At 45.1% G+C, this 12,332-nt stretch overlaps 1 protein-coding gene across 3 annotated transcripts in view; it reads left to right on the top strand.

The window, feature by feature from the left end:
- Positions 1-12,332, top strand: part of PCSK9 (proprotein convertase subtilisin/kexin type 9) — an 87,153-nt gene that overhangs the window by 57,701 nt on the left and 17,120 nt on the right. Inside the window, exon 1 of one of the 3 annotated variants that reach the window (XM_073643405.1) lies at positions 8,221-8,393. The exons of the other annotated variants lie outside the window; for them this stretch is intronic. The gene's annotated coding sequence lies outside the window, so the exon portion shown is untranslated. Of the gene's footprint in view, positions 1-8,220; positions 8,394-12,332 lie in introns of those variants that run through there. 3 annotated transcript variants of the gene reach the window in all.

Genomic DNA, 12,332 nt, shown 5'->3' with positions numbered 1-12,332 from the left:
TGAGCCCCAGCTCCTGCTGTCAGTGCAGAGGAGTGAATGTGCCGATGCCAACATGAGCTGCAGCAGACAGATGCAGCGCTGGAGCAGAGGTGAGGAAGGAAGGTGAGTATAAGTGTTTATTGTTTTGTGTGCAGTGATTGGGGGGTTGAGGAGGCCACACATACCAGGATACTTGGATTGAGGAGGCCACACATACCAGGAATGGGGGATTGAGGAGGCCACACATACCAGGAATGAGGGATTGAGGAGGCCACACATACCAGGATACTTGGATTGAGAAGGCCACACATACCAGGAATGGGGGATTGAGGAGGCCACACATACCAGGAATGGGGGATTGAGGAGGCCACACTTACCAGGATTTGGGGATTGAGGAGGCCACACATACCAGGGATTAGGGGATTGAGGAGGCCACACATACCACGATACTTGGATTGAGGAGGCCACACATACCAGGAATGGGGGATTGAGGAGGCCACACATACCAGGAATGGGGGATTGAGGAGGCCACACATACCAGGATTTGGGGGTTAAGTAGGCCACACATACCAGGAATGGGGTATTGAGAAGGCCACACATACCAGGATTGGGGGATTGAGGAGGCCACACATACCAGGATTGGGGGATTGAGGAGGCCACACATACCAGGAATGGGGGATTGAGGAGGCCACACATACCAGGATACTTGGATTGGGGAGGCCACACATACCAGGAATGGGGGATTGAGGAGGCCACACATACCAGGAATGGGGGATTGAGGAGGCCACACATACCAGGAATGGGGGATTGAGGAGGCCACACATACCAGGAATGGGGGACTGAGGAGGCCACACTTACCAGGATTTGGGGATTGAGGAGGCCACACATACCAGGGATTAGGGGATTGAGGAGGCCACACATACCAGGATTGGGGGATTGAGGAGGCCACACATACCAGGAATGGGGGATTGAGGAGGCCACACATACCAGGATTGGGGGATTGAGGAGGCCACTGTTAGAACTCTCCTGTTTCTCCTTTGACTGCTACTATTTCTGCTAGGAGGTGTCCAAACTTATCCCAGTCCCTAGTTCTTGTAGGGATCCCTCCCTCACATCTATAGGTCTTCGTTCAGACTAGCCGAGGACTTTAGCGGGTCTGATTGCAGGATCAGGTTCCCCGTTACATCGTAGGGATCTAGTTTAGTTCTATTGTAGGGACAGTTCTCCTGTCTTTCCTTAGTCCCTGTAGCAGATCACAACAGTAAGTCCAGCCCTAAAAGAAAAAAAAAAAAAATTCTCTAAGGAAAGACCTCCAGTTTTCCATCATGGTCTCGGTTCAAGATTTGGCTCAACGCTTGCAGGGACTCTCTCTGGAGGTGGCCAAGCTCCAACAACACGTGAGTAGCTGTTCTGGAGCACATTTTGTGGAACCAAAGGTACGTCTGCCTGATTTATTTTTTGGCGAACAACAAGATTTTTTTTCTTTTAAAAATGCTTGTTTATTGTATTTTCGTTTGAGACCCGGATCCTCTGGTGATGAATCACAGCGCATAGGGTTCATAATGTCACTTTTGCGCAAAGATCCTCAGGGATGGGCCTTCTCTCTCCAACCTAGTGATCCGTGCTTTAGATCAGTGGATAGTTTTTTTTCTGCTTTGGGTTTGTTGTACGATGATCCTGATCGTGTCTCATCTGCTGAGTCTGAATTGAGACGTTTGAGGCAGGGATCAGGTAATGTGGAAAAATATTGTTCTCACTTCCGTCGGTGGTCTGCCCAGGTGGGGTGGAACGATTCAGCTTTGAAAAGCTTGTTTCTTGCAGGGCTAGGTGAAAGGGTTAAGGATTTACTGATTGCTTATCCCACACCTGGAAACTTGCAGGAGGCAATGCAATTAGCTATACGGGTGGACAGGAGACTGCGTGCAAGGGTTAATGAGAGCAAATCCTCTGCTATGTCAGCTCCGAGTCTTGAGAGGGTCTGTGCTGACAATGGAGAGCCGATGGAGATTGGGGTGATGGCACCCCGCTCTTAGGAAAAAGATTGCAGGCTTTCCGGAGGTTTGTGTTTCTATTGCGGAAATTCTGGTCATTTTATTAAGAACTGTGTGCTTCGTTTGAAGAAAGAAAAAAAAATGGTCAGTTATGCCCGTATTGCCTGTTTAAATTCTAAGGGAGTATTCCTATCTGCTACTACCGCTGCTCAGGATGAATTAATTGAATTTCGGGTATTTGTGGATTGTGGTTCTACTCTGAATGTGATTGATGGGGGATTCTTGGAAAAACTTAGATTAGAACCTAAAACTTTGTCATCCCCTATTGCTGTGGTTTCTGTTGATGGCTCTCCCTTTAAGAGTGTTACTCATAAGGTCTGTGAATTTCCCCTCACTATTAATGGTATTCACCAAGAAAATTTGGATTTGGTGGTATTGGATAATTTGCCTTCTCCAGTAATATTGGGGTTACCCTGGTTAAAATTGCACAATCCTGTACTGGATTGGTCTACCAATGAAATTAAGTCCTGGAGCCCTAAGTGTTATGACAAGTGTTGTAACGGACGTATTGCTGCTGTGGATAAAGGGGAATTGCCTGTACCTATTCAGGATTTTTGGAGCGTTTTTTCTGAGGAGGAGTCACAAATTTTGCCTCCCCATAGAGACTATGATTGTACCATTGAATTTGTCCCTGGAGCGACTCTTCCTAAAAGTCGTTTATTTAATCTGACTATTCCTGAGAGAAAGGCTTTGGAGGAATACATACAGACAAGCTTGGCCGCCGGTCACATTAGGCCTTCCAAGTCTCCTGTGGCTGTTGGATTTTTTTTTTGTAAAAAAAAAAAGATGGCGGTTTACGTCCTTGTCTGGAATTTCGTGAGATTAATAAAATTACTGTACGCAATCCTTACCCACTGCCATTGATTCCTGATTTATTTAACCAGTTAGTGGGGGCCAAGTGGTTCTCTAAAATTGATCTCTGGGGGGCATACAATCTGTTGCACATGAAGGAGGGTGATGAATGGAAGACTGCTTTTAACACTCCTGTGGGTCATTTTGAGAATCTGGTTATGCCTTTTGGTCTTACCAATGCTCCAGCATTTTTTCAGAATCTTATTAATGACATCCTTAGACCTTTGATCGGCAAAAATGTGGTTGTGTATTTGGATGACATTTTGATTTATTCGCCGGATCTGGAGTCTCATTGGCGGAGCGTGCGTGAGGTATTACAGTTATTAATGGACAATTCGCTTTTTGCTAAGCTGGAGAAATGTGAGTTCGCTGTACAGAGAATTAGTTTTTTGGGCTACATTATCTCCAGCGAGGGCTTTGAGATGGACCCGGTTAAAGTTCAAGCTGTGCAGGAATGGCCTAGGCCTATTGGTTTGAAATCGATACAGAGGTTTTTAGGTTTCGCCAATTATTACAGAAAATTCATAAAAAATTTTCTATTATTGTCAAACCACTGACCGATCTCACCAGGAAAGGTGCTAATGCTGTTCAGTGGACTTCTGACGCCATTGAAGCTTTTGTGTTTCTAAAGGAGAGGTTCAGCTCTGCTCCCATCCTTATGCAGCCTGATGTGACTAAGCCGTTTTTGGTTGAGGTTGATGCTTCTTCGGTGGGGGTCGGTGCGGTGTTGTCTCAGGAAAACAAGGATGGAGTACATCCCTGTGCTTTTTTTTCAAAAAAGTTTTCTGAGACTGAACTTAATTACGATATTGGTAATCGGGAATTGCTGGCGATTAAACTCGCATTTGAACACTGGCGTCATCTCTTGGAAGGTGCTGAATTTCCCATTCAGGTTTTCACTGATCATAAAAATCTGATCTATCTTGATGCTGCCAAGCGCTTGAATGCCAGTCAGGCTAGGTGAGGGGTCGCTCACTGGTCTATTCGGGTGCTCTGAAGAAAAGAGTAATCTCAATAGCAAAAAGAACTTCGGCACTCCATACATGAAAATATAAGAAATATTGTATCTAGACTAATGTCATTTTGAAAAATGAAGGTTTTTTGCGCATAATTTGGCCAATTTATGTGTGCCCATCAACCACGACAAGGTCACCTTCGTATGATGGGAAACTACGCTATGCTACCACTGGATATGCCACTCTTGGGCTGTAAGCCTGTATGGACAATATGTCTCTGCTTGACAAGGTGACCTTGTCATGGTTGATGGGCACACATAAATTGGCCAAATTATGCGCAAAAAACCTTAATTTTTCAAAATGACATTAGTCTAGATACAATATTTCTTATATTTTCATGTATGGAGTGCCGAAGTTCTTTTTGCTATTGAGATTACTCTTTTCTTCAGAGCACCCGAATAGACCAGTGAGCGACCCCTCTCTTTTTTCTATTAATCATTTTTGGGATCCCGCTCCTGGAGCATTGCAGCAGGTACGTGTTCACACTATTAGAAGTTTGACAGCCTTTTTTCTGACCATGTGTCCCTCCCATTCAGTCACAGGTGGTTTTAACTAGCTCTACCAGCCCATACATTGTAGGTTAAAAGCCCAAGCAGAGACATATTGTCCATACAGGCTTACAGCCCAAGAGTGGCATATCCAGTGGTAGCATAGCGTAGTTTCCCATCATACGAAGGTGACCTTGTCGTGGTTGATGGGCACACATAAATTGGCCAAATTATGCGCAAAAAAACTTCATTTTTCAAAATGACATTAGTCTAGATACAATATTTCTTATATTTTCATGTATGGAGTGCCGAAGTTCTTTTTGCTAGTCAGGCTAGGTGGGCACTTTTTTTCTCGCGGTTTAATTTTTCCGTTACTTACATCCCGGGTACCAAGAATGTTAAAGCGGATGCTTTGTCTCGCAGCTTTTCTCCCATGGTCGGTGTTGAGGAGGAAGAGGAGAGCATTTTACAAGAAGGTGTTGTGATTGCTGCTTTGGACTCCGTTTTGGAGGATGAGATTCTTAAAGCTCAGGAGAATGCCCCATCTAACACTCCCCATGGGAGGTTGTTTGTGCCTAGGACCTTTAGGAGAGATTTGTTTGTTGAGTGTCATGAGTCTCGGTTGGCACGTCATCCAGGAATTTCTGAGACCAAGAGACTTGTGGGTCGCAGTTTTTGGTGGCCTGGATGGCAGAAGGAAGTCATTAAGTGGGTGCGCCAATGTACTGTGTGTGCTAGATCCAAGTCTTCGCATGCTCCTGCTGCGGGGTTGCTTTGCCCTCTGGAGGTTCCTAGTGCACCTTGGACACATCTGGCTATGGACTTTATAACTGACCTTCCCCCCTCTGAAGGTTTCACGGTCATCTGGGTGGTCGTGGACCGTTTTAGCAAGATGTGTCACTTGGTTCCCTTCATCAAACTGCCTTGCGCTAAGACACTCGCTAAGGCCTTTGTCAAGGAAATTGTCAGACTACATGGTGTTCCTACTGACATTGTTTCTGATAGGGGACCTCAGTTCGTGGCTCGTTTTTGGCGTGCCTTTTGTGACAGGTTGGGAGTTCATTTGTCGTTTTCATCTGGATATCATCCTGAGTCTAATGGCCAGACAGAAAGGAAGAACCAGGATGTTGAGCAGTTCTTGCGTTGTTTTGTGGCAGACAATCAAGAGGGGTGGTCTGAGTTTCTGCCACTTGCTGAATTTGCTCTTAACAACCATACATCCTCTTCTGCTGGGTGTTCTCCTTTTTTTTGTTGTTCTGGGAGACATCCGTCTTTTGGGTCATTCTCCAAATTGGTTTCGGCTGTGCCTGAGGAGGAGAGTTTTTCCGGTGATTTGGAGAGAGTTTGGACGGATGTGCGTGGTAATCTTCAGGAGGCTAACAAAAAATCTAAGAGGTACTTTGATAGGAAACGGCAAGAGGTTTTGTTTGCTGTTGGTGACATGGTTTGGTTGTCCTCTAAGAATCTGCGATTGAGGATTCCTTCTAAAAAATTGGGTCCCAGGTTCGTAGGGCCCTTTAAGGTGCTTCAGATAGTTAACCAATCTGCTGTTAGGTTGGAGGTTCCTACGTCCTGGAAGATTAACCCGGTGTTTCATGTTTCTCTGTTGAAAAAAGCTGATGTGTCTGATGGTGACGCCTCTGCCACTGTTCCTCCGGTGGTGGAGGACGGGGAATATGAAATTTCCCGCATCCTAAATTCTAGACGGTATAGAGGGAGTTTGCAGTATCTCGTCGCTTGGAAGGGTTTCGGACCTGAGGATAACTCATGGGTGAGGGCGGATGATGTTTCTGCTTCCAGACTTGTCAGAGCGTTTCACAGGAGGTTTCCTGGTAAGCCTGGGCCTAGGGGATCCGGAGGATCCTCTTAGAAGAGGGGGTACTGTTAGAACTCTCCTGTTAGTTTTTTTTTAGTTTGCTGGTCACATGACCATTTTTGCCTATTTAATCCGGCTCCGCCCTCCTGGTCTTGCTGGACTTCATTGTATTTACTACTCTTGAGCTAGCTTGGTGCTCTGTTGCCGTTCTCTGTTAGTTTTGCTAGGTCTTCTGACCTCTATGCTTTTTGTTGTGTGTTTGTCTTTGACTGCTACTATTTCTGCTAGGAGGTGTCCAAACTTATCCCAGTCCCTAGTTCTTGTAGGGATCCCTCCCTCACATCTATAGGTCTTCGTTCAGACTAGCCGAGGACTTTAGCGGGTCTGACCGCAGGATCAGGTTCCCCGTTACATCGTAGGGATCTAGTTTAGTTCTATTGTAGGGACAGTTCTCCTGTCTTTCCTTAGTCCCTGTAGCAGATCATAACAGCCACACATACCAGGATTGGGGGATTGAGGAGGCCACACATACCAGGATTGGGGGATTGAGGAGGCCACACATACCAGGATTGGGGGATTGAGGAGGCCACACATACCAGGATTGGGGGATTGAGGAGGCCACACATACCAGGATTGGGGGATTGAGGAGGCCACACATACCAGGATTAGGGGATTGAGGAGGCCACACATACCAGGAATGGGGGATTGAGGAGGCCACACATACCAGGATACTTGGATTGAGGAGGCCACACATACCAGGATACTTGGATTGAGGAGGCCACACTTACCAGGATTTGGGGATTGAGGAGGCCACACATACCAGGGATTAGGGGATTGAGGAGGCCACACATACCAGGAATGGGGGATTGAGGAGGCCACACATACCAGGATTGGGGGATTGAGGAGGCCACACATACCAGGATTGGGGGATTGAGGAGGCCACACATACCAGGAATGGGGGATTGAGGAGGCCACACATACCAGGAATGGGGGATTGAGGAGGCCACACATACCAGAATTGGGGGATTGAGGAGGCCACACATACCAGGATTTGGGGATTGTGGGGGCCGCACTTACCAGGGATTGTGGGGGCCACACATACCAGGGATTGTGGGATTGAGGGGGCCACACATACGAGGATGGGGAAATTTACCAGTAGCTGCTGCACTTCCCACCCTAGGCTTATACTCAAGTCAATAGGTTTTCCCATTTTTATGTGGTAAAATTAGGGGCCTCGGCTTATATTCGCGTCGGCTTATTTAAAATATACGGTATTTTAAAATCAGTGAGTACGTGGTGCCCATAATACCGCAGGACTGTGGCGTGCATTATACTATATGGGGGCTGCATTTTACCCTATGGGGTGTGTAATATACTGTATGGAGGACTATGGGGAGTGAATTATATTCTATGGAGGACCATGGGAAGTTCATTATACTATATGGAGGATTATGGGGGGTGGATTATACTATATGGAGGTTTATGTGGGGAGCATTATACCATATGGAGGATTATGGGGGCGCATTATACTATATGATAGATTATTGGTGGTGCATTATGCTATATGGAAGGCTATTTGGGGCCATTATAATATTTTGAGGGCTATGTGGGGGGCCATTATACTGCATGAAAGCAATTATACAGTGTGAATGTTTATGTGGGGTCATTATACTGTTTGGAGGGCTGTGTAGGGGCCATTATACTGTTTGGAGGGCTGTGTGGGGCCATGAGAGTGTATGGAGGGCTCTGTGGGGTTCACAGTTGGGGGATTATACTGTGTTAGGGTCACCATACTTTGCCGTGGGAGTTGAAGTGGGGTACAATAGTGTTATTATACTGTGCATGTGGAGGAATGCACCATAGGGGTATCATACTGTTTGGGGGGCACTTTTGTTGGCATCATACTTTATGGGGGCAATGAAGGAGGGATCTACGACTTCAGAAGGAGGTAAATTACTATGTAAAGGCTGGAAAGTTATGAGTTCTGCTCTTCTGTGACACTGACAAATATTTTTTTTTTGTAGGGGGGGGGGGGGCAATTAGAGCTTCTGCTATGGGCCCCATGACTTCTATGTATGCCCCTGCCTCCATAATACTTAAATGTAAGAAGTTTGGGACCACGAGAAGTCTTCCTAGACCTGGCCGTCCAGCCAAACTGAGCAATTGCGGGAGAAGAGCCTTGGTGAGAGAGGTAAAGAAGAACCCCAAGATCATTGTGTCTGAGCTCCAGAGATGCAGTAGGGAGATGGGAGAAAGTTCCACAAAGTCAGCTATCACTGCAGCCCTCTACCAGTTGGGCCTTTATGGCAGAGTGGCCCGACGGAAGCCTCTCCTCAGTGCAAGACATATTAGAGCCCGCATACAGCTTGCTCAAAAACGCATGAAGGACTCCCAGACTATGAGAAATAAGATTCTCTGGTCTGATGAGACGAAGATTGAACTTTTTGGTGATAATTCTAAGCGGTATGTGTGGAGAAAACCAGGCACTGCTCATCACCTGCCCAATACAATACCAACAGTGAAACATGGTGGTGGCAGCATCATGCTATGGGGGTGTTTTTCAGCTTCAGGGACAGGACGATTGGTTGCAATTTCAGGAAACATGAATGAGGCCAGGTACAGAGATATCCTGGATCAACATGTTAGGCTATGGGTTGAACTAGATGGACTTAGTCTTCCTTCAACCTTAAAACCTATGTTACTATGTTACTATGAAAGCCTCTTCCAGAGTGCTCCGGACCTCAGACTTGGCCGAAGGTTCACCTTCCAGCAAGACAATGACCCTAAGCACACATCTAAAATAACAAAGAAGTGGCTTCAGAACAACTCTGCGACCATTCTTGACTGGCGCAGCCAGAGCCCTGTCCTAAACTCAATTGAGCATCTCTGGAGAGACCTGAAGATGGCTGTCCACCAACGTTCACCATCCAACCTGACTGTATATGATAGCCCACCCTTCGTAGCCACACTATTTATGGGGGCCCCCTTAGTAGCCCCTACTATTTATGGGTGATCCCTTAGTAGCCCCCACTATTTATGGAGGCCCCGTTAGTAGCCCCCACTATTTTTGTGGGGCCCCCACACTTTATGGTCATAACACAATTTTAAAAGAAAAAAAATAAATATCATATACTCACCTTACCCCAGTGAGTCCAGTAGCAGACAGTGCCAGGTTCCGGGCAGAATGCGGGGATGTCATTGCTCTGGGACTCACATCCTCGCATCGCTCAGCTCTGGACCTGCCGTTCTGTAGACTGCAGGGAAATCGTGTCTCTCTGCTCTGCCGCAGTGCTTAACTGTATTGGTGCCCTGCGTGTGCCGATGCAGTTAAAAGTAGCGTAGCTCTGGGTGGGCGGGCCTGAGCACGGGGCCTGGGACGACCACACCCGCTGCCCCCCTGGTAGCTAATGTATGCTACTGAGGATAGCCCATCCATATAAGATTGGTGGAGGTGCAATTCTTAACAACTCTGTCAATCAGCTGTTAGAAGGGTCCACATTACTCTGTTTATCTATGTAGTAGCGACTGTGCTGGAAATTGGATTGTCGTTCCATTCACTTCAATGGGAAGCTGTTGCAATACCCAGCACAGTCGCCAGTGTGTTGATGGTGTGCAGGTAAACAAGGCAATTAAATTATTAAAGGGACTCTGTCAGCACAGAATGAATGTTTAAACGAAGTCCCGCCGCTCAGTTCTTCATGGCGGAGCCAATAATTTAATTGCACCTTCCCACCTGATTGTTTTCCCTCTATGTCCACCCCTCCTCATCTTTGATTGACAGCTCTGGCTTAATAGAGTCATAAAAGAGTGGAGATAGAGGAAAAATAATGACTGGGAAGGTGCATTTAAATGATTGGCGCTGCCGTGAAGAACCGAGCACCTGTACTTGCTTTGAACAGTTGTTCTATGCTGACAGAGTCCCGTTATGAGTCTGCAGAGCATGGTAAGTGTTGGTGCCTCTTCAGTGATTACAGTCATTCGTTTATAGGGATCACAGTCCCTTCAAATATCTGATTGATGCGGATACCAAGAGTTGGACCTCCACTAATATAATATTGATGGACTATCCTAAAAATAAGCAACCAGTTTTCTGATCCCAGAAAACCCCTTTAAGAATCTATATTTCTAATTTCCCATAGGAACAAGGGCACATTGAGGAAACCTACACAAAAGCAAAGAAACATTAAACCCCATTGCAGATTTTACTTTTTGCCAGATCCAAACCCTAATTGTTTAATTCCCTAGAAAGTTAATTTGTGCTACTCATAATATCCCTTTAAATGTGAACAGATCAAAATTGGATAGGAGAATGTACATATTAAATTCACTTACTGGTCCCCGAAGTTTTTTTTTTTATATTACTAATGATTTCATATGTAATTTTTACAAAGCTAATTGCTGTGATCTCTTTAGACTGGCATGTTTTTTTGTATATATTAAAAGCCAAGAGAAAATGTATTAAGGGAACAGTGCCACCCAGTGGTCAAATAATCATTACAACTATAGAAGTGTGGTGAAGGCTGTATTGCAATGTAAGGTTGTGGATGTTGTCTCTTTGGACTTTTATAACAGTGGTTAGACCAGGGGTCAGAACTGGGCCCTCTTCTTTTTAATATATTTATTAGCGACCTTGTTAATAGAAGATTTTCAATATTTTCAGATGATACTAAGCTCTGCAAGGAAATCAACACGGAGGAGTATAATTTAATATGACAGAGGAATTTAGGAAATCTGAAGGTGTGGATCATTAAATAGTGATTGAAGTTTAATTTAGATAAATGTAAGGTTATGCACTTGGACCAAGAAAACAAAATGTACAATTATGTTCTAAATAGTACAACAGTGGATAAAACTCACTGAAATAAGAAAAAGATTTGGGTGTATAGGTGGACAACAAATTCAACTCTAGTGACCAGTGCCAGGCAGCTGCTGCCAAGGCAAATAAAAAAAATAGGATGCATTAAAAGATGCTTAGACGCTTATGACAAGAACATAGTTTTCCTCCATGAAGGTCACTAGTGCGGCCACATTTAAATACTGTGTACAATTTTGGTCTCCAGTGTAACAGAAGGACATCGCTGAACTATAGAGGGAGCAGAGAAGAGCGACCAAGGTTGTTAAGGGAATGGGTGAACTGTAATACCAAGACCAGCTATCAAACTTGGGGTTATGCAGTTACAGTGGGAAAAATAAAAAATAAGTATTTGATACACTGCTGATTTTGCAAGTTTTCCCACCTACAAAAAATGGAGAGGTCTGTATTTTTTTTTATCGTAGGTACACTTTAACTATGAGGGACAGAATCTTAAAAAAAATCCAGAAAATCACATTGTATGATTTTTTACATAATTAATTTGCATTTTATTGCATGAAATAAGTATTTGATACAATAGAAAAACAGAACTTAATATTTGGTACAGAAACCTTTGTTTGCAATTAGGGAGGTCAGTTGTTTCCTGTAGTTCTTGACCAGGTTTGCACACAATGCAGCAGGGATTTTTGGCCCACTCCTCCATATTGATCTTCTCCAGATCTTTCAGGTTCGGACCTGTCGCTGGTCAACATTGAGTTTCAGCTTCCTCCAAAGATTTTCTATTGGGTTCGGGCCTGCAGACTGGCTAGGCCACTCCAGGACCTTGAAATGCTTCTTACGGAGCCACTCCTTAGTTGCCCTGGCTGTGTGTTTAGAGTCATTGTCATGCTGGAAGACCCAGTCACGACCCATCTTCAATGCTCTTACTGAGGGAAGGAGGTTATTGACCAAAATCTCGCGATACACGAACCCATCCATCCTCACTTCAATACGGTACAGTTGTCCTGTCCCCTTTGCAGAAAATCACCCTCAAAGTATGATGTTTCCCCACCATGCTTCACAGTTGGGACGGAGTTCTTGGGTTTGTACTTATCCTTCTTCTTCCTCCAAACACTGCGAGTGGAGTTGATAACAAAAAGTTCTAATTTGGTCTCATCTGATCACATGACCTTCTCCCATGCCTCCTCTGGATCATTCAGATGGTCATTGGCAAACTTCAAACAGGCCTGTACATGTGCTGGTGTGAGCCGTGGGAGCTTGCGTGCCCTGCAGGATTTTTATCCATGACGGTGTAGTGTGTTACTAATAGTAATGTTT

Source organism: Phyllobates terribilis, unplaced genomic scaffold (assembly GCF_046119375.1).
Source record: "Phyllobates terribilis strain yellow unplaced genomic scaffold, ASM4611937v1 Scaffold_8__6_contigs__length_399053987, whole genome shotgun sequence".
Lineage (NCBI taxonomy): Eukaryota > Metazoa > Chordata > Amphibia > Anura > Dendrobatidae > Phyllobates > Phyllobates terribilis.
The sequence above is the reverse complement of the archived record's forward strand: the minus strand, read 5'-3'. Positions and strand labels throughout refer to the sequence as shown.